This window comes from Podarcis filfolensis (assembly GCF_964270895.1).
Source record: "Podarcis filfolensis genome assembly, chromosome: 4".
Classification (NCBI taxonomy): Eukaryota; Metazoa; Chordata; class Lepidosauria; order Squamata; family Lacertidae; genus Podarcis; species Podarcis filfolensis.
In genome coordinates, this window is record NC_139607.1 from 75616840 (window position 1) to 75640213 (window position 23374).

Below are 23374 nucleotides of genomic sequence, written 5' to 3' on the forward strand. Positions count from 1 at the left end.
AGAACAATCCAATGGACAGACCATGGCCATTTTTGTATCTGTTCATTTGTAAAGCCACCCCTTTTCTGCATTAACCTGTGTTTTTCTTTAAAAAATAAAAATATCCACATGGAAATCCACATTTAAATGATATTTTGCCACAAAATTAATAATGTGCATTTTTAAAAAAACATATCCTAAAGTACAGCTTCTAAACACATTTTGGCACAATTTTTTGTCCCTCACTGCTGGACAAGGAACTCAGACTCCCAGTTCTGTATCTGCCAAAGGCTTTAATGTGTAAATCAGATTGGTGTATAGGCAAGGCACAGGCTACAGGATGAAGCCTGTACAAGGCTAAGTGCAAGCTAAGACAAGGTCCAGCAAGCATGAAGCCCCCCCCCACCACCTTTCCTTTTGAAGAGCATGGTCAGGAACATAGCTAGGGGTTAGCTGGTTGGCCCCTGCGAAGGGTCCAGTCCCAGGGGGGTGCAATTGTGCCTCGTCACTCTGGCTTGGAGTGGCTAGGAGCCCGTCTGCCCATCAGACAGATGGACTACAGGGAAGGAGGAGGAGGCAGAGCAGAGCAGACCTGACCCTGGCGGCCATTCGGAAGTCACTGGCAGAGCAGGAAAGGCGACCAAAAATGAACCTTTTGAGTTTCTTGTCCATGGTCTCTCCCAGCTTCAGAGGCGCCGATACAGCTCCTTGTCAAAGGCGCAAGGGAACTTAGGTATGCCTCTGAGTAGGGTGGGCACATCTTTAGCACGACAAGTGGCCATGACTGGGCAAGCAAATGGTCACTCTTCCAAGTGGGTTGGGTCTGCTAGTGCTAGCATCTGTGCCCTTGGAGACAATGGCGGTGCCAGCTCCCCATTTGATTTACTTCTCAGTCGCCTTCTTACAAAGGGGAGTCTCCTCACTGACAGGCAGTGGGCCCTGGATAGCCATCCACAGCAGGAGGCATCTGACTAGGGTGTGTCATGGGGTGGAACACTCCTCTGCTAACCTACTTTGTTTGCCCCCCTCCCTGGGTCCAGCTCTCCATTCCCCAGATTATTGGGCTCACACCTTTCTTGAGGTCCCAATTTCACCTCCCCTATCCCACTAGGACCCTTCCCAGGGTCGTTCAGCTCCAACTCATTGAGCTTCTCCCATTGGGGATCCAGCCATCCCCACCATGGTATCTCCATGAGACTCATGACACCAAGAAATGAATCACAAAATTCGGAAGAGATGCAAAATCTGAAGGATAATTACTTTCCAATCCATGTATTGGCCTGAGAAATGGAATTTGGTTCATCCAATTAAAAATGTGGATGGCGGGGGGGTGGAATCCTCTGGGCAGCCAAAAGGTATAATTGTAGGGTGTTATCCAGTGCTTTTCTTTTGTGAATGAATGAAGGAAATTTTTTGGGTGCTCTTAATTATTATTAGATAATTCAGTAATCACTTGCAGAACTTTTACAGCAACATCTGACAGCTGATGGTCGACCAGGCCCTTAAAAAAACCAACCTATTACTCACAGTTTTCTATCTGAAACCACACAGTGAAAGAATGTGTATTTGAAAATATTTGATCCCTAATAAATTCTCCCTCCTCCTTTCTCAGCCCATTCAGCCTTTTCTCATGAAACTACCCCTCTCCTTCAAATGTCTTTCCCCTTACCCACTCACCCAAATCTTAATCTCAGAATGCCAAAATCACATAAGACACACTTTAACTAAATTAACAGATATATAAAAAGAGTGGAGTGAAAAAACAGAGGGAAAACCGGGTGGGGGGAGGGATGTTTTCTGAGATTCTCTGTCAGCTAATCAGAGGTAATTAGAGGCTCTACACATCCTCTGAACTCCCAGAGACATTGAAGGTATCTGACAGGGCTTCTTCAAACTCATCCACATTGGTGGGCGTTCCACAAACCTTGTGGTGGCCTGTGCATGTTGGTGACACTTTCTAAGGAATGAGAGGAGGAGTGGAGAAGAAACAGCGGCAAACTCTTCCTGCTGCTACAGCAACATATTGGCAGAGCTCCAGTCCAAAACAAAGCAGTAGAACAACTTGCAGCAGAACAACACAGAGGAAGATGCATGATTTGCCCATCGTTTGCACCTTCTCATCTGATGAGCTTGCAGTTTTTAGTTTTTATTTATTGCATTGATCTGGCAGGGCTACGTGCCAAGTGAAATCACCCACACGCCATCCACAGCCCTTGCATCAGACACCCAGCTTTTCTTTGGTGGTTTCCCACTTTCCAAACTCTGCTCCCCCTCACACACACTTGTTGGTCTACTCCAGCCTTCAACCTACCTGAAAGGGAAGGAACCTCATGCCCCAAACCTCCTCTGTCTACCACAGCCTCTTGCTTGCTGACAACTGTCTGAATATGGGAAGAATGAGTTCTAAGAATCTGGGCTCCAAATAGCTCCCTAGTTGCTTCTTCTGCCAAAACACAGGCAGCAGCTCCCTTTATCAAATCCAATGGTATGAAAGCATAAGTTGCTCTGAATCTGGGGGTATGACAGCAAACACAAAAGATAAAGCCACATTTTTTGGGGGGGCCAATTGTGTGGATGTGACAAGCAGGCATGTTAAACAGATATATTCGTCATGGGGGCACTGTTATACAGTGGTTCCGCTCCTTCCTCCTGGGCCGTGTTCAGAAAGGGGGGGTGAGTGTTCAGACCCCTGGGCTCTCACTTGTGGGGTGCCTTAGGGTTCTGTCCTCTCCTTCATGCTTTTCAACATCTACATGCAGTCACTGGGAGGTTTGGGCTGGGTGTTCATCAATATGCGGATGATACCCAGCTCTACCTCTTTCAAATCAGAACCAGTGAAGGCGGTGAAGGTCCTGTGTGAGTGTCTGGAGGCGGTTGTAGGATGGATGGTGGCTAACAGATTGAGGTTGAATCCTGACAAGACAGAAGTACTGTTTTTGGGGAACAGGGGATGGGTGGGTGTGGGGGAATCCCTGGTCCTGAATGGGGTAACTGTGCCCCTGAAGGACCAGGTGTCATTTTGGACTCACAGCTGTCCATGGAGGTGCAAGTCAATTCTGTGTCCAGGGCAGCTGTTTACCAGCTGCATCTGATACGCAGGCTGAGACCCTATCTGTCTCGCCTCTGTCTCGCCAGAGTGGTGCATGCTCTAGTTACCTCTTGCTTGGATTACTGCAATGCACTCTATATGGGGCTACCTTTGAAGGTGACCCGGAAACTACAACTAATACAGAATGACTGGGAGCGTCCGCCGAGACCACATAACTCCAGTCTTGAAAGATCTACATTGGCTCCCAGTACGTTTACAAGCACAATTCAAAGTGTTGGTGCTGACCTTTAAAGCCCTAAATGGCCACAGTCCAGTACACCTGAAGGAGCGTCTCCACCCCCATCGTTCTGCCCAGACACTGAAGTCCAGCGCTGAGGGCCTTCTGGCAGTTCCCTCACTGCGAGAAGCCTAGTTACAGGGAACCAGGCAGAGGGCCTTCTCGGTAGTGGCACCCGCCCTGTGGAATGCCCTCCCACCAGATGTCAAAGAGAACAACAACTACCAGACTTTTAGAAGACATCTGAAGGCAGCCCTGTTTAGGGAAGATTTTAATGTTCAACAGACCACTGTATTTTAATATTTTGTTGGAAGCCACCCAGAGTGGCTGGGGAAACCCAGCCAGCTGGGCAGGGTATAAATAATAAAAAAAATTTTAAAAATGGTGCCAGGATTAGTTGACTTCCTCCCTGAGTGGATGTTTAGTAGCAAGGCTGTGTCATGTGCAAGATGGCCCAAGGATATAAAACAGTCAGCAGAAAATGGCATCACGCTTTTTGCTTTGCCAACTGCTAGATATCCCCTATATGTTACAGCTTTATAAATGTCATTTTGCCTATAAAATCCAGTTTGATATCTTTGACAGCATTCTCAATCTCCCAAGCTCCCCAGAATGGCTGGTATCAAGTTAACCTTCCACGATTTGTTGTGTGTCTATGTGTAGGTGGGTGTGTACCTTTTTCCTGTGAGTCAAACCCACAACCTAGAAAGCCTATTTGTTTGAGGTCACAGTGAGCAGAATAAACCTAGGCCAGATTTGCCAAAAGATGCATCTCTTAGGAAGGGCGTTCGGCAGCTTAGGGGCTGCCCCAGAGAATGCCCTCTCCCAGGCCTCCCCTGCCCTGAACTTCTAAGAGTGGTTGAACAACCGATAAAGTCCCTTCTGCCAATCTTAACATCCATGGGTCTGTATGGAAAGAGGTGGTTGTTCAGATATTTTGACCCTAAGTAGTTTAGGGCTTTAAACACTAAGCATACCCTCCAACATTTCTCCGATGAAAATAAGAACATCCTAAGGAACAGCGGGACGTTACAGGATCAAATCAGAAACTGGGGTGGCTTCTTTAAATCCCAGACTGCCCCTGGAAAATATGGACCATTGGAGGGTCTGCTGACGTGAACACCTTGAATTGAGCTGAGGAACCAACTGGCAACACAGGAGGTCAAACAGTCCCTCTTGTTTAAGCAAAGAGATGTATACCTTTGGCATGCATAACTTGCATGCAGTTCAGTTTGCTGGACCATAAAGAAGGCTGATCGCCGAAGAATTGATGCTTTTGAATTCTGGTGCTGGAGGAGACTCTTGAGAGTCCCATAGACTGCAAGAAGATCAAACCTATCCATTCTGAAGGAAATCAGCCCTGAGTGCTCACTGGAAGGACAGATCCTGAAGCTGAGGCTCCAATACTTTGGCCATCTCATGAGAAGAGAAGACTTCCTGGAAAAGACCCTGATGTTGGGAAAGATGGAGGGCACAAGGAGAAGGGGACGACAGAGGGCGAGATGGTTGGACAGTGTTCTCAAAGCTACCAGCATGAGTCTGACCAAACTGCGGGAGGCAGTGGAAGACAGGAGTGCCTGGCGTGCTCTGGTCCATGGGGTCACAAAGATTCGGACATGACTAAACAAGAACAACAACATGGCAGCGTGGGTCAGAAATGCAGGTACTTGAGGAAGACACTCTGGCAGGTTGGCTGGGTGTGAGGACAAAGAACCCTGGACCCAGGCAATATCTCACAGCCCTTTGCTTTGCTTGGAAGCAGGAAAGAGGAGCAGATGGTTTTTCAGGCAGTCAGAGCAGATATATATACACTGCCATGTCAATGATGCCTCTTTGCCAGAGCCCAGCAAAGCAAGGCCAGAGGTTAGAGACAGGGCTCTGCCTCTCATTACACTGCCCAGCTGGGGCTAGGATTGGCTGGATGAGGGTGTTGAGGAACCTTGCCCTGATGATCCTGTTGGGAGCCGCTTCCTCCAAGCATGAGTGCAAATGCAGCAGGCAGAAGGGAAGAGGGCACATTGCTGCTGGCAAGGACTAAAACCATCAGAGAAGGGACCGAGCAGAACCAACCCCTGGTTGTTCGACAGTTCCTTCCTCTCTCTCTCTCTCTGTCCTTTTCTCCTGCCTAGAGAAATGACTGGTAAATTACACAGCAGCTTTGGGAAGCATCAACTTCTGTAGGTATTCTCCTGCAACCAGGATTTCACAGAAATTAATTGCTCATGGCTGCCGCAGAATGCAAGGCTTGTGCTGATTAACAGCCCGACCTAACAGAAGCCGGGTCTGTAGCAAGCTCTCTCCTCAGCTACAACATTTAGTTGATTAATCCTTTAGATTAACATTCTAATTGATTAAAAACAAGCACACAACTAATCGGGGCAACCATTTTTTTTTAAACCTGGTAAAAATAAAAATAAAATATTATTCCAGTGCTCTCCTCCATGAGCTCTCTTCTAACTTGACAATCAACAGAGCAGTGGGAAGGGGGTTGTTCAGAAGCACATCAGCTAGAAAGCTGCTAAAATGCTGAATAGAAGATGGTGAGCCAACAGGCCAAACCTAGGCTCCCCTCCTTAAAAAAGCCAACAAAAAACTCCTCTAGCTTTCCACAACTGCAAGTAATTAATTTATCTGAAATCCTGATTGCAGAATGGCACCTAAATCATGTAGCAACATGTCCCTCTCATTTTAAAGGTGATAATGGCTGGCGAATGTTCTAAAAACTAAGTATGCAATTTTTATTCAGATCAATGCTGTATTCATATGCAAATTCATTCAAATTTAATCACGTAATTGGCTACAAATCACATTACTAGTCAGAGATTTCTTTAACTGGGAAGCAGCTCTACAGTTTGCGCATTTCATATTCTGGCATGCTTGCAAACAGCTGCTTTTACCCAATGCCAGTTAGCACTGACCAAGACGCAAGGCAGGTGTGTTCAGCCTGAAGTCCTACAGTTGCTACTGGATGAGATCTCCCATCGCGGCTAACCACTGACCATGCTGCCTTAGGTTAATGGGAGTTCTGAGTCCAGCAGCCTCTGGAGAGCCAGAGATGCCCAACCCTGAAGCAGAAAAGGGGCTACTTTTAAGAAAGGGTACTGTTTAACATGGGAGTTTGGCAGCACTGCTGCTGTTTAAATGAAGTGATGGGTCCATCACCTATTTGGGCTAGGAGTGATCAGCAATCTGATCAGTTCAGTTCTACACAATTTCAGAACCATTTTATCTGGAAGCACCATTATTCTCTCTAGAAACAACATCTGTCTATTAATGCTGAAACGAAAGCTGATAGAAAAAAAAGATTTAGGGTGCTTCCAGGTGGATGTTTATTATGGGATTGTTATTCATGCATATAATTTTTTTCAGTATCCACATGACATCAATAGCAGAAAAATGGCAGCCCACATACATACATACACACACACACACACACCAATTTAATCTGGATTTCTCCCTTCTGTGGAAAAGTCTGATAAGATAAACAAGGGGAGGGGACCTGTTGTCAAAGTGATGCCTGAATGACTACATGCAATATTAAGCCTCTATCGAGAAGTGCCCTAATATATGCATGATGCAGCTTGTAAATTGCAAAAGGGATCTCCAGGAGTCGTGACTACAGAAGTAAAACAATAGTCTTGTGTCACCTTAACACGTGACAAAATTTATTATGGCCTCAGCCTTTGTGGACTAATAGATGCATTTAAGATGGAGAATTAAATCATACTCTTTGTTGTGTCTGCTGCAAGAGACTAACCCTTAGGAAATTAAAGGTTGCAGTGTGCATGTGTGCACAGGATTAGTATCTCGTATGAGAAAAGGGCAAGCAAAATTATCAAGAGAAAGAAGCAGCCCTCCTATAAGAAAAGGCTGCAGCATCTGAGAAAAATATGAGTTTGAGGCAATATGACAGAAGTTCATAAAATTGTGCAAGGCATGGAGAAGGTGAATAGAGAAGTTCTTCTCCTGCTCTTATAGAACTTGTGCACATCCAATGAAGATGAATGTTGGAAGATAAGGGACAGATAAAAAGAAGAGCTTCTTCACACTTAGTTGCTGGCATCCGTCTGTCTCAGGAGACAATGTGCTCCTTTGCAGGTGGAGTCAAACTGTTGGAGAGTTACAGCGTCTGCAGTGGCTGTAGAGACCGATATGGGAGAGACATGTTTTGCTGCAGCTGGGGCATACGAAGGCGTCCAGTTGAGCTGCTGCAGATGCACCATGGCAGCATTTCTTCTCTCTGTGCTCCTCCCAGTGGTCATTCCTTCTCTGGTCACTGCTGTGTGCATAGTTAGACAATGGAACTCCCTCCCACGGGAGGCAGTGATGGCTTTAAAAGTGAATTAGACCAATTCATGGAAGGATGAGCAACCCATGGCTATGTTCTGCTTCCACTGTCAGGATGTCTCCAAATACCGGTTGTTAGGAATCTCAGGTGAAATGCTGTTGTGCTCTTATTTGAGCTTTACAGGACACACAGTCACTCGCATTGGACCTGAATGCTTGCAAATGTGCAGAATTCATACAATTCCCCATTTCAGCAATTCTGCAATTTCAGCTCTCCCTATACCAGCCTCTCTCCTTTTTTTTTTTAACAGATCCCACTGGCAGGTTGCTGGCTCAGTTGCGCAGGGATGTGAAAAAATGCAAAGCGCACTTGAAGATCACCTAACGAGGATTAGTATAAGGTTGGATTAATAACAGTGAGAGCTTTAGTCAATTGATTAATTAAATTGCATATATTTGCATATGAATAAACAATAGCTTTGGCAAAAATACTTCCTTTGTTTGTAGATAATGCAACATGTCTAAGATGGCAGGCGTCTTAGGCATGCCATTATGTGTGTGTCTATGTGAGGGGGGAAAGGCAAGGTCTCTTTTAAGACAGTATCTGCCACCTACATTTTTGCATTCTATAAAACCCTGTATCCAATTATTATTTTTTTTAGTGCCTGATTAAAGTTTTTAAGAACTGGTGATTGAAAAGTTGACCAAATGATCCAACCATTTATTTAATGATATTCCAGCATCAATATAACTGCTAAGGGGAACACTTTAATTGGCATCCGTCTCAGAAGACAGAATGGAGGAGTGTGCATTTGGGAGTGAGCTCAAGCTGTCAATGGGAAACACTGGAGTTGCATCAAACGTAAGAGCCTTGCAGGATCAGACCCAAAGAACACTCTTCCACTTGCACTCCCCAACAAGGGGTTTTTAGAGGCAGACTGCCGCTCATAGCGGAGGTGCCATCCTAATGAATAGCCACTGGCAGCCTTTTTCTCAATTTGCCTAGTCTTCCTTTAAAGCCATTCAAGTTGGTGGCAATCATTACATCTTATTTTAAGAGAGTTCCACAGTTTAACTGCATGCTGTATTGAGGAGAGGGCTTTCTTTGGCCTGCCTTGAATCTTCCAACGTTCAGGTTCACTGAATGACCCCAATCATGAGAGAGGGGGAAAAATATTATCTATATGCTTTCTTCACATTATGCATGCTTGTATAATCTCTGCCACATCATCCCTCTTTTTTCTAAGATGAAAAAAGCCTTTCAATTGTCTTCAAGCTCCCTGGATAGGAGGGATGGGCGATTCTGTCAATTTCAGTTTCTCATTTTTCCAGTCTTAACTTCAGTTCTCCACATTTTGACATCAGTTTGCAATTTTTTGTTTCAAGTGCTTATGATACTCAACAGTGTTTTAGTGCAAATGTCTCCTTTTTTAAAAAAATTGTGCAGTGCTGCCTAATACACACATTTTTGCAAGCCATTTTTCCCCTGATCCAATGCATTTTTGCATTATATGCACTTTTTTTGGACAGTTCACCCTAGTATATGCATTTTTGTACACATTGCTTGGCAGGAGAACTGCATTGCAGAATTCAGAGAAGTGCAAATTTCAAATGATGGTTGTGCTTTGGGCTCATGCCTTGTTTCCAAAAGTACAAATAAGATGGACAAACCTTTGAGTGAGACTCAGTTTTCTCCCCTCTCCCCTCCACCCCTACTGGACACACACATCTACTAACCATGAATGGCCTACCGGTTCCTAGAGAGCACAGACCAGTATGTTGCGCCCACTCGCTGCGCGTTTGTCATGGGACACGCAGGTGCAATACATACAGGTGTTCTCGTGCAAAGGGCAGAGCTGCCTTGCTAAGCTCAGAGTCCTTTCAACATGGCTTTCTCCTGCATTTTCTCCCCCGCTCTCAACACTTGGCACCCAAAACACCCAGGAGGCGCAAAGCCGCTTTCTACGTATCAGGTCCCTTCCATAAGACTGCCTGTCCTGGGATCAGCGCCTGCAAGTTTCTTTGCAGCGCCCACAGCACCGCGTTGCCATCAACCTGTCAGCCCGCTCGCCGCCCCTCCCAATCTAATCCAGATTCACCCTTTCTAAAGCCGACCCGTTTGCAACCCCAAACCCCCATGAGGAAGCGCCCCTCCCTCAACACGCTTCTTTGCGCATGCCATCCGCATCATTAAACCGTGGTCATTGGGGGTAGGGGGAGCTTTCCCACCAGCCAGCGTCTCCCCGGTCTCCTCACAGTCACAGCCCCCGTCTTTCCCCGCATGCGGGTATGTGCGTAGCTTATTCGTTTTCCAACCCGGGTTAGCGATCGTGGGAACAGAAGAACCCGGCGGCGGCCTATGGAATGAAATCGCGTAGGGGTTTCCGCTCCGGTGCACCCCCGCACCCCCTGGGGATTAAAAAGGCGGGGTGTCGGAGAATTGTGAGACAGGCTCTTCCAAGCCGCCTGCTTGCCGAGCGAGCAAGCGAGCCCTTCTGCACCAGACGGGACCAAGGCGCGCGTGCCGTTTTCCTCCCGGGTCGCCCTTCTCGCTCTCAGCCCGCTTTCCCTCCTCTTAAGGTGGCGCGCCGGGATGTGGGCCGCTGCTCGGCGTCTCCTCCGCCGAGCGGGCCTTAAAAGCAAACCCTCCTCCTCCTCCTCGCCTCCTTCCACCCAGAGCCGCAAGCTTCGAGGTGCGCCGAGCGGCGCTGCTTTGTAAGGGCGCCCGGCGAAGCGGCTGCGCTCCAGTCGGCGGGAGGCTTGGCCAGGAGGAGGAGGCGGCCGCCCGGAGTTGGATCGCGCGCAAGACGCCGCCGCCGCCGCCACTGGGGCACGTGCTGCAGCCGCAGCCGGCAGACCTGTAGCCTTGCAGCCGGACGGACGCCTGCCTGCTCGCCTGCCCGCCTGCTTCCACATCCTGAAGCAGGGTGCCGCGGCCGCCTTTAAGCGCCGGGAGATCCCGCCGGAGACCCTCGCCTGGGTGATCTTGGAGATCCTCGTCGCAACTTACCCGCGAAACAACACGACGCATTTATTTCCTCAGGTAAAAACAAAAAACCGCATGGAGAGGAATAGATCTGTGCCATGAACAGAGAGATCTTCACCGTATTCTTCTTCTTCTTTTAAATAAAATAAATAAATATTGAGGGGGGGCAGGAGAGTCTCTCTCTCTCTCTCTCTCTCTCTCGGGGGACAATGTTTTAAGACTAAACACCCTTGACATTGCCCACTTTCACCCCTCTTTTTGTAAGAGAGTCCCGTCTCTACTGGACACAGTTAACTTTAACAGATGCTAAGCGAAGCAAACAATTGCCATGAATTTTAAGATATATAATGGCTCGAATATAAAGGCTCGAATAACACCCTTCTCCTTAGGTACGAATATTTTCTCATCCTCAGCAAATTTGATGGATTTAAGAGAGACGGAGAGATGTGGGAATGTTTTTACAAGGGATGGAATAATGCATTTTTCTACATCCCTCCCATATTTAACGCTCCGGTGAAAGAATCCTAGAGGATATTATCCAATCCATTATTTAACCCTCCCATCATCTTTACCTGAAATGTCACCTGTGTTTAACTACGTTTGGAAGAGGGGGGAATAGATGTGCTGTTGCAAATTGCCGGGGAGCCTGCTCACCTAAGGATAAGAAAGCAGCGGCAGAGATGGGCATGCAAGGACCCACTGCATTCTCTAGTTCCCAATCAAATCTTCCTCTTTTGTTTGGATTAAACAAAAAGAGTCACACACAAAGGGGGGAGGGGGAGTCGCGGTACTTTAACAAAAGAAAAAGGTTCCAGGATGTTTTTAAAAAGTCTTAACTATGACAACTTGGCAAGAGGCATTAATCCAAGATTCAGAAGATTGGACCACTTTTAGAACGTTAAGTGGAAGAAAATATTCTCTCTTTTTCCCCTCCTTTGCCCTTGCTGTGCTTGTTTCTATTTAGGATGTATCTTCTTCCTTTTCTAGGATGTAATTATTGTTTAGGGGAGGATGAATCTGATGAGGGTAACAGCTTCACTTTCCCTGCCACTCTAAACCACTCAGGTGCAAACAAGGTCTAATTACCCAAATGAGAGGCATGAGCTCAGCATCCTCACTCTCTGACTTGGAAGCCATAATCAGGTACAGGAGGGACCCTGGGCAAATTGTAGTTGCATACTGGCGAGAGGTGAGCACTCGGTGTTCGCTCGTGGGGATCGGCGTATTTCCGTGCTGAGCTGTGACATTAAAGAGATCCCACAGCAAAGCCCTTGATGAGATGCAGCTCACGTTAATCAACGCACAGAGCATGCAAGGCAGTGAAGATCTACAGTCGTGTAAGTTCTGTACCGATGTAATGCAGGAGAACGTTTAATAGATGTGCTCCGGACGGCAGGCGTCCCACATCTGTGCCGAGCCGAGTTACAATGTCTGAGGATAAATGGCAGGCTACTGATATCTGAAAGGTGCTCTTGTGCCTTGGAAATCTGTATTCCAAGGGGAAGTTGTGCAGGTACAACTTCTGTCATGGTGTTGCAGTGATAGATAAGCCGTATCTGCTGAATATCTCCCTGCCACATCGATTTTAAAAACAAGGGGAGACAGTTTTTGATCCAGATTTGATCATATGAATCTTGCCCTCAGTCCAAAGAGAAAGTAAAGGATCATATCTCCACTGGAGAAAGTGTAGGACTTTCGTGCTTTTTGTATAGCCTGATCTGCTTCTACAGTCCAAAACAGCCTTAGCAGTCTAGCATACTCTCTCACACGCAACTATGCTTGGCTTCGAACAGGGACCATGGAGAAGAGGCCATTGCAGCCCTGATTATATACGTGGGCTGGTTGAGAGGGGGAGAAGAATTGCATTTTGATCAAGCTAACCTGAAGTGGCTATTGAAATTCAGGACCGTGATGTGCCTGGAGGAAGTTGAGGGGCTGCCAGCCTGTTTTATTTGAGGCTATTACAAAGTGATGGAAGGTGCTAGGGGACAGCTGGGGGGGGTAGAACTGAAATGGCAATCAGGATTAAGGGGAGAAGCAGAGCCAAGGAATGGGAGCCAAAGACTGGAAGAGGTAGAGGAGTAAGTAGCTTGAGAGTGCCTGGCAATGGCCGATTTCACTAGACAAGAGCTCAGAAATATGGCTGCCTGGTCGCCAGTGGTGACCATAAATTTAGTTCAAGTGACCAGCGGGGAAAGCTTCCTGTATATTCTGCCACACCGTTTTTTAAAAAACCTGCCAGCAACGCCAGGAGGTGGAGAAAATGCCCCTTTCAACATGGTGCCCGGCTGTCTGACTTTGCGCTGAGATACAGCGTTTGTGTCATGGGTTACAAACACATCCACTGCCCGGCTCTCGTCCTGTAAAATCTTCTTGCCAAGGCAGCGGATATAAGAGAGGCATGCTGTGGAGCAGGAAGCAAAAGAAGAAGAAGAAGAAGAAGAAGAAGAAGAAGAAGAAGAAGAAGAAGAAGAAGAGTAAAATCTCTCTCCCAGTTAGAAGCAGATGTTGGCTGTCATGCCCAGGCCTGATCTACAGAGCAGATATAAACAACACGGAGCCCTCCAAATGTGGCCAGACTCCAATTCCCATGATCTCTGACTATGCTGGCTGGGGCTGATGGAAGTTCGAGGCCAACATCTGAAGGATGCCACGTTGGGCACACCTGCTGTAGAGGCCATGAGTGTCTTCACACATTACTTGTTTTAGGGCACACCTAAAAGGATAAAGTGTGAATGTGCCCAACATGGGTCTTGCTGGGTCTATGAGACGGGATTGTGATCAGGGCTTTTCTGTTGGCTCATTTCTTGCTGTGTAATGTGTGAATTGGCCTCGGGAGAAGAAGGGAGCATTACAAGTTGGGCGGTTAGAACTAGAACTGCAGAAAGTATTGGAGGTGCATGTTATAGGCCATTGTATAGCAGAGGGGGAGAGGAGAGGACCCAAGAGCAAAGGATGTTGCATGCTGAGGTTAGGACGGGGTTACCCACCTTTGAATGAGCTGAATGCACGTCGAACTGTGTCTTGTGTGTAGAAAGCTCCCAAGTCCTAGCTACGTACATGTGCTGTGTCCTCTGGTGCAGGATCAGGAACCAGTGTCACCCCTGCGAGAGTTGCATTTGTTTCTGGAGGGATTTGCATCCAAAGACAAACCTCTTCAAGGGACGCAAGGCAACCTGGCATTACTTGCACGGCTGTATTTAGCATGCATGTTTTTCACAGCTGCTGGGAGATAATTATTGAGATTGCAGCAGTTGGGGAGAAGGGAGTTTAGTCCTGATTGGCAAGTGCAATGCCCTAAGTGCTTTTCCCCAAGTTTCCCATTGCCAGAGTGTCCACGTATTTCACCATGTGTGTCTAGGCATGAGGGGACAGCAATGTAGCCCCATACCTTAAATATGAAATTTGTGCTTTGCGTTTTGACCTGGATAACTCAGTCGGAAGAGCATGAGACTCTTAATCTCGTAGTCATGGCTTCGAGCCCCATGTTGGGCAAAAGTTTGCTGCATTGCAGGGGGTTGGACTAGATGACCCTTATGGTCCCTTCCGACTCTGATTCTATGGTTTGCAGTAGTATTGCAGTCACAGTATAAATTTACACACACACACAAACATTTATAATTTCTCCAAAATGACTCAAGAAACTGTAATTAAAAAATCAGAATGAAACAAGCATAGTCTGTGAAATACAACAATGGACATTTAAATAAAAAAGTTAGCAGTATCCAACCTGTTTAACAAACTCCAGCAGCACAAAGGTGACATGGAACTGAGCCAGCAAGAATCATGCAATTAACTAAAAACCTTTAAAAAAAAAAGCAGCAGCGTCTTCGGTGATCACCCAGCACAGTGTAGTGATAGGGCGTAAGTGACTTCGCTCAACACAAATCCCACAACACAAATCCCAACCCTTGGATACTGAGATGGAGGGAACTGGAACAGGCCCCCAGATGATGATGGCTCATGAGGTGTAAAACGTACAGAAAATGGTGGTTCCTAAGGAATCCAAGCCCCAAGCTGTTAAGAGATTTAAAAGATTAACACCAGCACCTTCCTGTTGAATCTGGAAACGAATTGCTGATCAGCAGCTAGCGTGAATTGCATAGAACTCAGATCACCTGCCGGCGTAATGCCTTTTCCCACTTGTGCAACAGGAATTTAGTAGTGACTGCCATCCTCATGCAGCTGGCGTAACTTGAATATAGGATTGGCTATGTATGTGGCACACTCTGTACCTAAATGCTGTTCATTGAGCGAGAGCTGTGAGTCCCCCTGCAGGGGGGTCAGAAGCACACAGAGTATGATTGCCATGCTTGTCTCGCAGGAGCACCAGCAGCCTCTTAGCATCACTTTCAGTGCACTTAACTCTGCACTGAATAAAAGGCCAGTGGGAGGAGGAGGAGAGAACCCTGCAGCAATTAAAACTCTATATTGTGTGTTTTGAAAGTCTATTGATATAGAATTAAAAGCATGCTGTATGCCAGAGCCAATCAAAAGTACCAACACGCTGAATATCCATTAATGAATCATTTCCACTTTTTGAGCAACGGTTGCCCAGAGAAGTGTGATATTCTAGGTGCTTTTAGACAGAGCATTGCTGAAGGGGGGGCAGGAATAGGCAGCCACCTTTGATGTGAGGGGAAGCAGCATATCACGTTTGCACAAAAACGTCACATAGGGTGGACACGACGGACATTGGAGCAAGAGGAGAAGGGGTCTGAATTTTGCATGCAGCGAGTCTGAATTTTTGTTTGGAAGAGTGATGCTCTGTAAATCTAATGGCATTTGTGTAACATAAGTGGTGGAACTGTGATCTCATTCAGGTCTCTCCCAAGGCCAAACTCGGTTGGTGCCCATAGCATGCACAAGTGTGCACAGACACACATGAGGAATATGTTACAAGGCTGATGTAATATGATTGTTATGTGCTTCAAATGCATTATATCGGTGCTACGTGTAATTAATGAGCTCACTTCACTTTGGCTAATGCAAACTATTCCATCCTCACCCCCAGAATCAGAAAATGTATTGAAATTCGTGAAATGTTGTGTCGCAGCGGAGAAACAGAAGCAAGTGTTCTTCATGTTGACTTTGGCAATAATTATTTGTACTAGATTTTGGAAAGTCCTGGCAAGATAGAGTTAAAAAGGAGGGGGCACTAGTTAAAGCATTTAATAACTTGTGTGAAAATCCTATAAAAAGATGTTGAACGGCTAGTCCCCAACGATTTGCTTTATACAAGGAGTCTTCGGGTTTTCAGATAGGAGGAATGATTTCATACTTAAAAAAAAAAAACTTAAGATGTCTGGAACTCCATTGTCTCAATGAAAAATTGTAGCGATAAGGAAGTTAGCTTTGCAGACTAGTTTAAATTGTAGCTTTTGTGTGGTGTTTAATCTATGTTCTTTCCTCATAATCTTTACAACGCTTTCTTTGTACTTTTATTTTCTGTTTTTTGGAAAAATGTATTATTCAGAGCCTGCTCTGAAATTTGGACACTGTGATGCTCTCAGTGACATAATCAGGAGCCACCAGGGTCCAAATTCACCCCTTGTCCCCTGAAAACTCAAATTCTGAGAAGCCTCTGAACCCCTTCCCTATTTATAAAAAGTAAAGGTACCCCTGCCCGTACGGGCCAGTCGTGTCCGACTCTAGGGTTGTGCGCCCATCTCACTTAAGAGGCCAGGGGCCAGCGCTGTCCGGAGACACTTCCGGGTCACGTGGCCAGCGTGACAAGCTGCATCTGGCGAACCAGCGCAGCACACGGAAACGCCGTTTACCTTCCCGCTGGTAAGCGGTCCCTATTTATCTACTTGCACCCGGGGGTGCTTTTGAACTGCTAGGTTGGCAGGCGCTGGGACCGAGCAACGGGAGCGCACCCCGCCGCGGGGATTCGAACCGCCGACCTGACGATCGGCAAGTCCTACGCGCTGAGGTATTACCCACAGCGCCACCCGCGTCCCTTTTTATAGATAGATATTTATTTGCATCAGCCACCAGCCACCGAGTATAAAATACAAACGTGTACAAACACAGCTAAGCTGGTAAAATGACCAGCCTTTTCCTTTTCTTACCTTCACTTTCTTTGAAACTCACCTGATGGTGTCAACAGGAGGTCTCTCTGGCAACCTGTAAATCCTTCTTTCTCTCGCTGAAATAGCAAAGTTCCAGGCACCAGGAACCCTGCAAAATGCTGTTTCTCCTCAACAACAGCATCCTCTGCACAGGGGCACCTGGACCATGTCATTTCTACAACACCTGGTACCCATATAAGCTACTTGTGCCTGCTATGAAGCTACACGGCCCATGGCCCTTTGCCCCCTGGGATGGTTCCATTTAAGGGAGCTTCCACATGGGGGGTTTAATATTGTAGATGGAGCGCTGGCAACAGGATTTTTTTAATTCACAAGATTCTAAAGGTGGGAAATATGTGGGCTGGCGTTTTGAAGCCCGTAATGTCACGTGGACCTCAAAAACCTGCTTACACAGGGAGGAGGGATCCCACAGTGAGCCCTCACCTGGGAACAGCTGCAGCTTATTGGTGAAGCATCTGCAGAAGTTCTGAGACAGAGAAGCCTGCCTGAAATCTGCTGTCTGTCAGTGTAGATAGTCCTGGACCAGTGACTTCACTCAGTATATGGCGGATTCCTGACATTCCTCACCTATCTGGAAGCACCTTCATAATAATAATGATGATGATGATGATGATGATGTGGTACGCGGGTGGCGCTGTGGGTTAAACCACAGAGCCTAGGGCTTGCCGATCAGAAGGTCAGCGGTTCAAATCCCCGCGATGGGGTGAGCTCCCATTGCTCGGTCCCTGCTCCTGCCAACCTAGCAGTTTGAAAGCACATCAAAGTGCAAGTAGATAAATAGGTACCGCTCCAGTGGGAAGGTAAACAGCGTTTCCGTGTGCTGCTCTAGTTTGCCAGAAGTGGCTTAGTCATGCTGGCCACATGACCCAGAAGCTGTATGCCGGCTCCCTCGGCCAATAAAGCGAGATGAGAACCGCAACCCCAGAGTCGGTCATGTAATAAATAAATGTAATGTAATAATAAAAAAATTTATTTGTACCCCACCCATCTGAGTGCCCTACAGTTCAAGCACTTCCCTCCATCCCAAAGTGCAGAAAGCAGATGGAGCACATTGACCCTAAGAGGAAGCAGACCCTGGAGCAGAAGCGACTCTGGAATGGCCCTGTGTGATCATTCATAAAATTATATATTTTCAAATGGGAAACAACTACTTTTTATATCTTTCTAAATGGGAAACAACTGTTGATTAAACTGGTGGTGGTGGGTTTAAGCCTATGGCCGCCAGTGAAAAGATACTGCCTCACAGAATAGCTCATTTGGTTAGAGCATGGAGCTGGAAATGTCAAGGTTGCAGGTAAGGCACAGCTGCATAATCCTGCATTGCAGGCGGTTGGACTAGAAGGCCAAACTTGGCCCTCCAAATGTTTTGGGACTACAACTGCCATCATACCTAGCTAACAGGACCAGTGGTCAGGGATGATGGGAACTGTAGTCCCAAAACATCTGGAGGGCCAAGTTTGGCCATGCCTGGACTAGATGATCCTCAGGGTTTCCTTCCAACTCTGATTCTATGAGATTCTATTGAGAACTGAAAAGAGCTTTTGGGGGGGGAGTGGTGTTAATGGTTAAAAGCACGTAGCTTTCATGCTACATTATCTAAAAAGTGGGTGTCTTGCAATTAAACACAATTTATTCATTGAAGAAAAGCACCTCATGTCATCAAAAGGAGGGAATGAAAATCAGTGTCGCCGTGGAAATAATGCAGGTTTAGTCATTTTGGGGGGCTGCTTCATTCCGTGAAGAAATGAAGCATAATTCATTATATCTCAGTGCTCAGAACACCGACAGACGCAACAGGTTTCCTGTAGCTCAAGAGCAAAAACAATTGGATGCAGCTGAATGCGACGGTTCAGTGTATAATTTGCGCTGCCCTTTGCTCCTTGGAAAGGACACTGCAATCAGCTGTGAAGCCTGTTTGAGGCATTGTTTTACGAACCACGCTGGAATACAAAGGCCGGGCTAAACTGTTCTGAGCCGGTGTGCTTTCAGTTGTCCCAGGTATTTTGCATCAATGGCCACAGCTCTGGTAGCTCTCTGCTTGCTAAATGAAGCAATGTAATAAAAAGGAGAAATGAGCATTCATAAAATTTAAACACTTGATGCAAACCTGGTAAGGCTAGTCGTAATGGTGCAGAGTTGCCAGGTTTATGTGGCTACATATTGCAGTACGTTAAGAAAAGCAAAAGCAATTTTGTTTGGAGGAAGTGCTGCCAGCCCATCACAGACTTTGGATAGACTCACTACAGTTCTACTGTGAAAAGATCCTATTATGCTTCTTCGGTGCGTGGGCACTTGCTTATATGTGCTCAAAGTAGGGATGGATGAATCTGTCAATTTTTGGTTCTCTCCGTTTCTAGTTTCTCCAGCTTTGTGCAGAACTAAGGGCTGTGACCCTGCTTGTATTGCTCACCTACCCACCCACCCCCACTTAGACCTCGTCAGCCCTCCCCCCTACCCTTACAACTCGCCAAGCCACCATGCCCCTTCCTTACACGACTGTAGGGAGCAGTGTGGGTTGGTGTCGGGGGCTGGCTGGATGACAGTGACTAGTAGGAAGCGCTAGCTGGGGAATCCCCAAGAGAAACCCCAAGAGAACCCCCAGGGTCTCCCAGGTGGGCGCCATTGCCGTTCCAAGAGAACAAGGGGGGTTTTCACAGTGAGTTCCAGCATCTCTCTTTCTAGAAAAATAGCACTGGGAACACCCAATGGAAATCCCAGAGGTGGAAGGCTCAGAGCCCAGGGATTGGTGGTGGGACACTAAGGATAGATCAGAGGGGGAAGATTGGGAAGAGGTGCCAGATACCGAAGTGACATCAGGGTTTAGTGAGCAGGAAGAGCCTGTGACAGGGAGCAGTTCAGACTCGGATGCTGAAGCAGAAGAGGCGGGGGGGGGGGGTGTCAAGGGACTTCTGAAGAATTCTGGAAGCGCAGTGTCATATTGACTTCCCACCACCATTTTAATTGCTTTCATGCCATGGTCCTTGCAGTGTGCAGGATCTCATTTCAGCTGGTCTGGTTTTTCTCAGCGAGGTGGTCCATAAAGCAGACCTACATGGGGCCAGGCAAATGATGGTCTTCTTTCCTGTATCAGTGCTGCTTGGCCCCAGAGAGGGCTTTCTCTGTCTCCCTGTATAATGCAAAACTGGCATGGCTTCAAATCCATGTTAGTGATGCTGGGTATGCATAGCAGGGGATGATAATAATTCTGGATAAACAAACATGGTCTAGTAGAGCATGGTCTCATGTGTGACTTATTTGATAATGTTTATAAATGCTGAGGTTTTGTTTTGTGTGTGTGTGATTGAGTGGGGTTTCATTTTATTTATTCCCTGCATGCATATGCTATTTCCCCCCTTTTTTGGAACTCAAGAGAGTGGGATCCTCCAGTTGACCTATTTATTGTGCATTCATCCTGATATGCTTGCGTTGTGCCCAGTCTTCATTGGACATTTGTTCTGCTTCGTTTGTGACAATGAGCGAGCCTCTTGATTTGCTTCTGAGTGTTCATCCTCTTCCCCGTTGATTATTTGTTCATCCCACACAATGCATTTCCCTGTCACTTTCCTAATCTAAAAAAAAAGAGGGGTCAGTTTCTTGTTAAAAAGCAGGTCTGTTTCACCAGGGTGAGGAAGTGCTTTAATTCACTAATAATAATAATAATAATAAATTTATTATTTATACCCCACCCATCTGGCTGGGTTTCCCCAACCACTCTGGGCAGCTCACAACAGAATATTAAAAACAAGATAAAACATTAAAAACTTCCCTAAACAAGATGAAATGACTGAGCAGCCATAGTCACACTGGTAACAATTTCAGGGTCATCACATAAGCTTTTCATTTTGTTTTTTAAAGAAAGAAGTAGTGAGTCCAAGATCTATGTAGGAAACTGAGCTAAGCACATCCTTATTTCAGCTGGGAGAGCATGAGGGGTGAGGAATGAGGGGTAATGGTGCAAACTTAAACTTACAGGATACTCTTGAACCCTTACTGAGAATTAGTGACAGCCTAGGGGGACCCAGCATGTACATGGTTCCCAGGCAGTCCCCCATCCAAGCACTAGCCAGACTCTGGCTAGCTTAGCTTGTGGGGAGTGATGTTGTGTTGCCTACCTTCAGACTGTAGATCTGATTTCGTCTCAATCAAAGGTGGTCTGACCGATGTAGAACCTGTTAGCTCCTATTAACAGTAGTGCAACGGATGCCTTAAAAAGCAATCAAACACAGATTCCATTGACTGGAAAGGTGGAGGAGAGGGGGCTGCCGCTGTTCGCTATATATCAGATAGTCCCTTGAGGCCAGCGTGCAAGGTGTGCAGCAATATCCATTGGCTCCCAGCTTGTCCTGGTTAAGCATGTGCAAATTCCCAAGGTTCAGCAAAGTGCCCGGCCTAATTTAAATACTTGTTTCTGCTTTAACAACGGACGTCCCCCTGTTGTTTAATACGTTTTCTCCTTGTTTATCTCCGAACATGAGGCAGAAAGGGCTCCGTCTCCTGACGCCGTTTCGTATGCCCCCGCCCAGCTGCCCCAGCCTCCCCACTCCACGGTTTTGGATGCCGTCCCATCTACAGACTCCCCCAGTTTGGCTGCTTTCCTAGGATGAGACTTCACAATTGCTGGCTACCTCAAGCCAGAAATCAATCAGCCAGGAAATTCCTTCTGTCTGGCACTCAGAGAATTGGTAGCCTGTTTCCAAGAGGCTTCAAGGCAGGAGTGTGATGAGTTGCGGGGGTGGGGGGCAGGAGGGGCCGCGGGAAGGAATCGGGGAAGAACGCCACTTTATTTGAAAGCAATTGACAACTCAGAAATAATCAGCACGGAAAGTAATGCCCTTGTATTTTGAGAGCTTCCCCACTCCTTGGCCTCACCTGCCCTTCGAGCGCATCGCTGCATAATGCTATCGTTGTGGTTGTCCTTAACTTTCTTTACAAAGTCACCTGCAGGTGCACGTTCCCTATACTTTGGTTCACAGTTGAACACCTTCAAGATTTAATCTGTGGCGTGCCCCACAGCCAAAGAAATTTCAACATGGCAGAATATTACAGCGAATGTCAGGAGCTCACAGGGTGAGGGAAACAGGGGATCCTCGCCTCCTCCTGCAGTGGTCGCCGGTGGGAGCAAGGAGCATCACGCTATGTGGCTCCAAACTTAACGTCGTGACCTTAGGACCATACCCCAGCATCCCCTGTGTGGCTGTGTTTGAGAAACCACGGCCTGGGGTTTCAAAAACGTAGTGGGGGGAGGCATCTGTAAATTATAAATGGCTTTAAACCAGTTGACAAGCTGGAACGTGTGCAAAGAAGGGCAAGCCAGATGGTCAAGGGTCTGGAATCCAAGCCTTATGAGGAATGGTTGAGAGAGTTGGGTATGTTTTGGGTATGTATATATTGATTTTATTCTGTGAACTGCCTTGAGACCCCCAGGTATAGGGCAGTATATAAATTCTAATGATGATGGTGGTGGTGGTAGTGATAATGATGTTTAGCCTGGAAAAGAGGAGACTGACAGGATATATGATAGCCATCTTCAAATATCTCAAGGGCTGTCACATGAAAGAGGGAACAAGATTTTTTCTTCTGCTCTGGAGGGTAGGATTCAAAACAATGGCTTCAAGTTACAAGAAAGGAGATTCTGACTGTCAGAAAAACTTTCTGACAGAAAGGTTGTGGACTTCCTTGGAGGTTTTTAAGCAGAGGCTAGATGGTCATCTGTTATGGATGCTTTAGCTGAGATTCCTGCCTTGCAGAGGGTTAGATTCCCTTACAACTCTATGATTCTACGTCAGACCATTGATTGGTCCATCAAGCTCATTTCCGGACTGTGACCGTAATAAATCAATTCTACTTTAATTCTGGTCCATCAAGCTCAGTTTGGCCTGCACTGTCTGGCAGCAGCTGTCTAGGATTTCACACCAAGGTTTCTACCTGGAGATGTCGGGTATTGAACCTGGGACCTTCTGCATGCAAAGCAGATGCTCCAGTAGACTTTGAAGGCACATCAAATGGCCTCAGCAGAAGAACGGTTGCTTTCTAAAGGAAAATAACAGGAGCCACATAGGCTTAAGATGGCTCTTTTGCAGGGTTGAAATGCCGGTGCTCTTGCTGAGCAGCTTGCCTAGACTTTTTCAAGCGCCATCTGATCTTGTTCTCCTCCGTTCCGTAACATTGTACCCCCTTTTTGTTGCTTTTCATCTCCATGTGCAATCCCCCTCCCCATCTCTCTCTCTCTCCCCCTTCCCCAAATCCGCACAAAGGTGAAAAGGAGCGAGGAATGAGGCAGGGATGGCTCTCCTCTATCTGCTGCTGCTCTCCCCACCTCCACCATGAATGAGCCCCTTCATCCTCTCCTCCAGAGGAAACACAGATGCTTTTGTTTGGCGGCCTTGTAGGATAGGATGGAATTAATAAATCGGAGAGCTGATGTTGTGCTGCTACATTCTTTGCAATTTTAAGGCGAGAGCCTGAAAGAAAAGTTAATTTGCCTTCGGAGAAACCGCAGAGGCTCGGCTGACTGTTTATCCCCACTTTTATTTTTCTTAGACGCTGCTCCTTTTATTTTCTTCTTCTCTCGCACTCAGCCCCCTTCCCCTTTTCACCTCTCCCCCGTAATCCATCTCTGCTTTCTTACAAGGAGGTGCCTTGTTTTCAGTATTATGGAGAGCTGTCCAGGGGTCCAGATAGGAGAAGCTCCCAGACCTACA

General features: G+C 46.7%; 1 protein-coding gene across 2 annotated transcripts in view; it reads left to right on the forward strand.

The window, feature by feature from the left end:
• Positions 1–9810: 9810 nt before the first annotated feature.
• LOC310760537 (galactosylgalactosylxylosylprotein 3-beta-glucuronosyltransferase 1-like) overlaps positions 9811–23374 on the forward strand; it is a 72500-nt gene continuing 58936 nt past the window's right edge. For both annotated transcript variants that reach the window (XM_083609258.1, XM_083609259.1), the window contains exon 1: positions 9811–10635. The gene's annotated coding sequence lies outside the window, so the exon portion shown is untranslated. The remainder of the gene's footprint in view (positions 10636–23374) is intronic.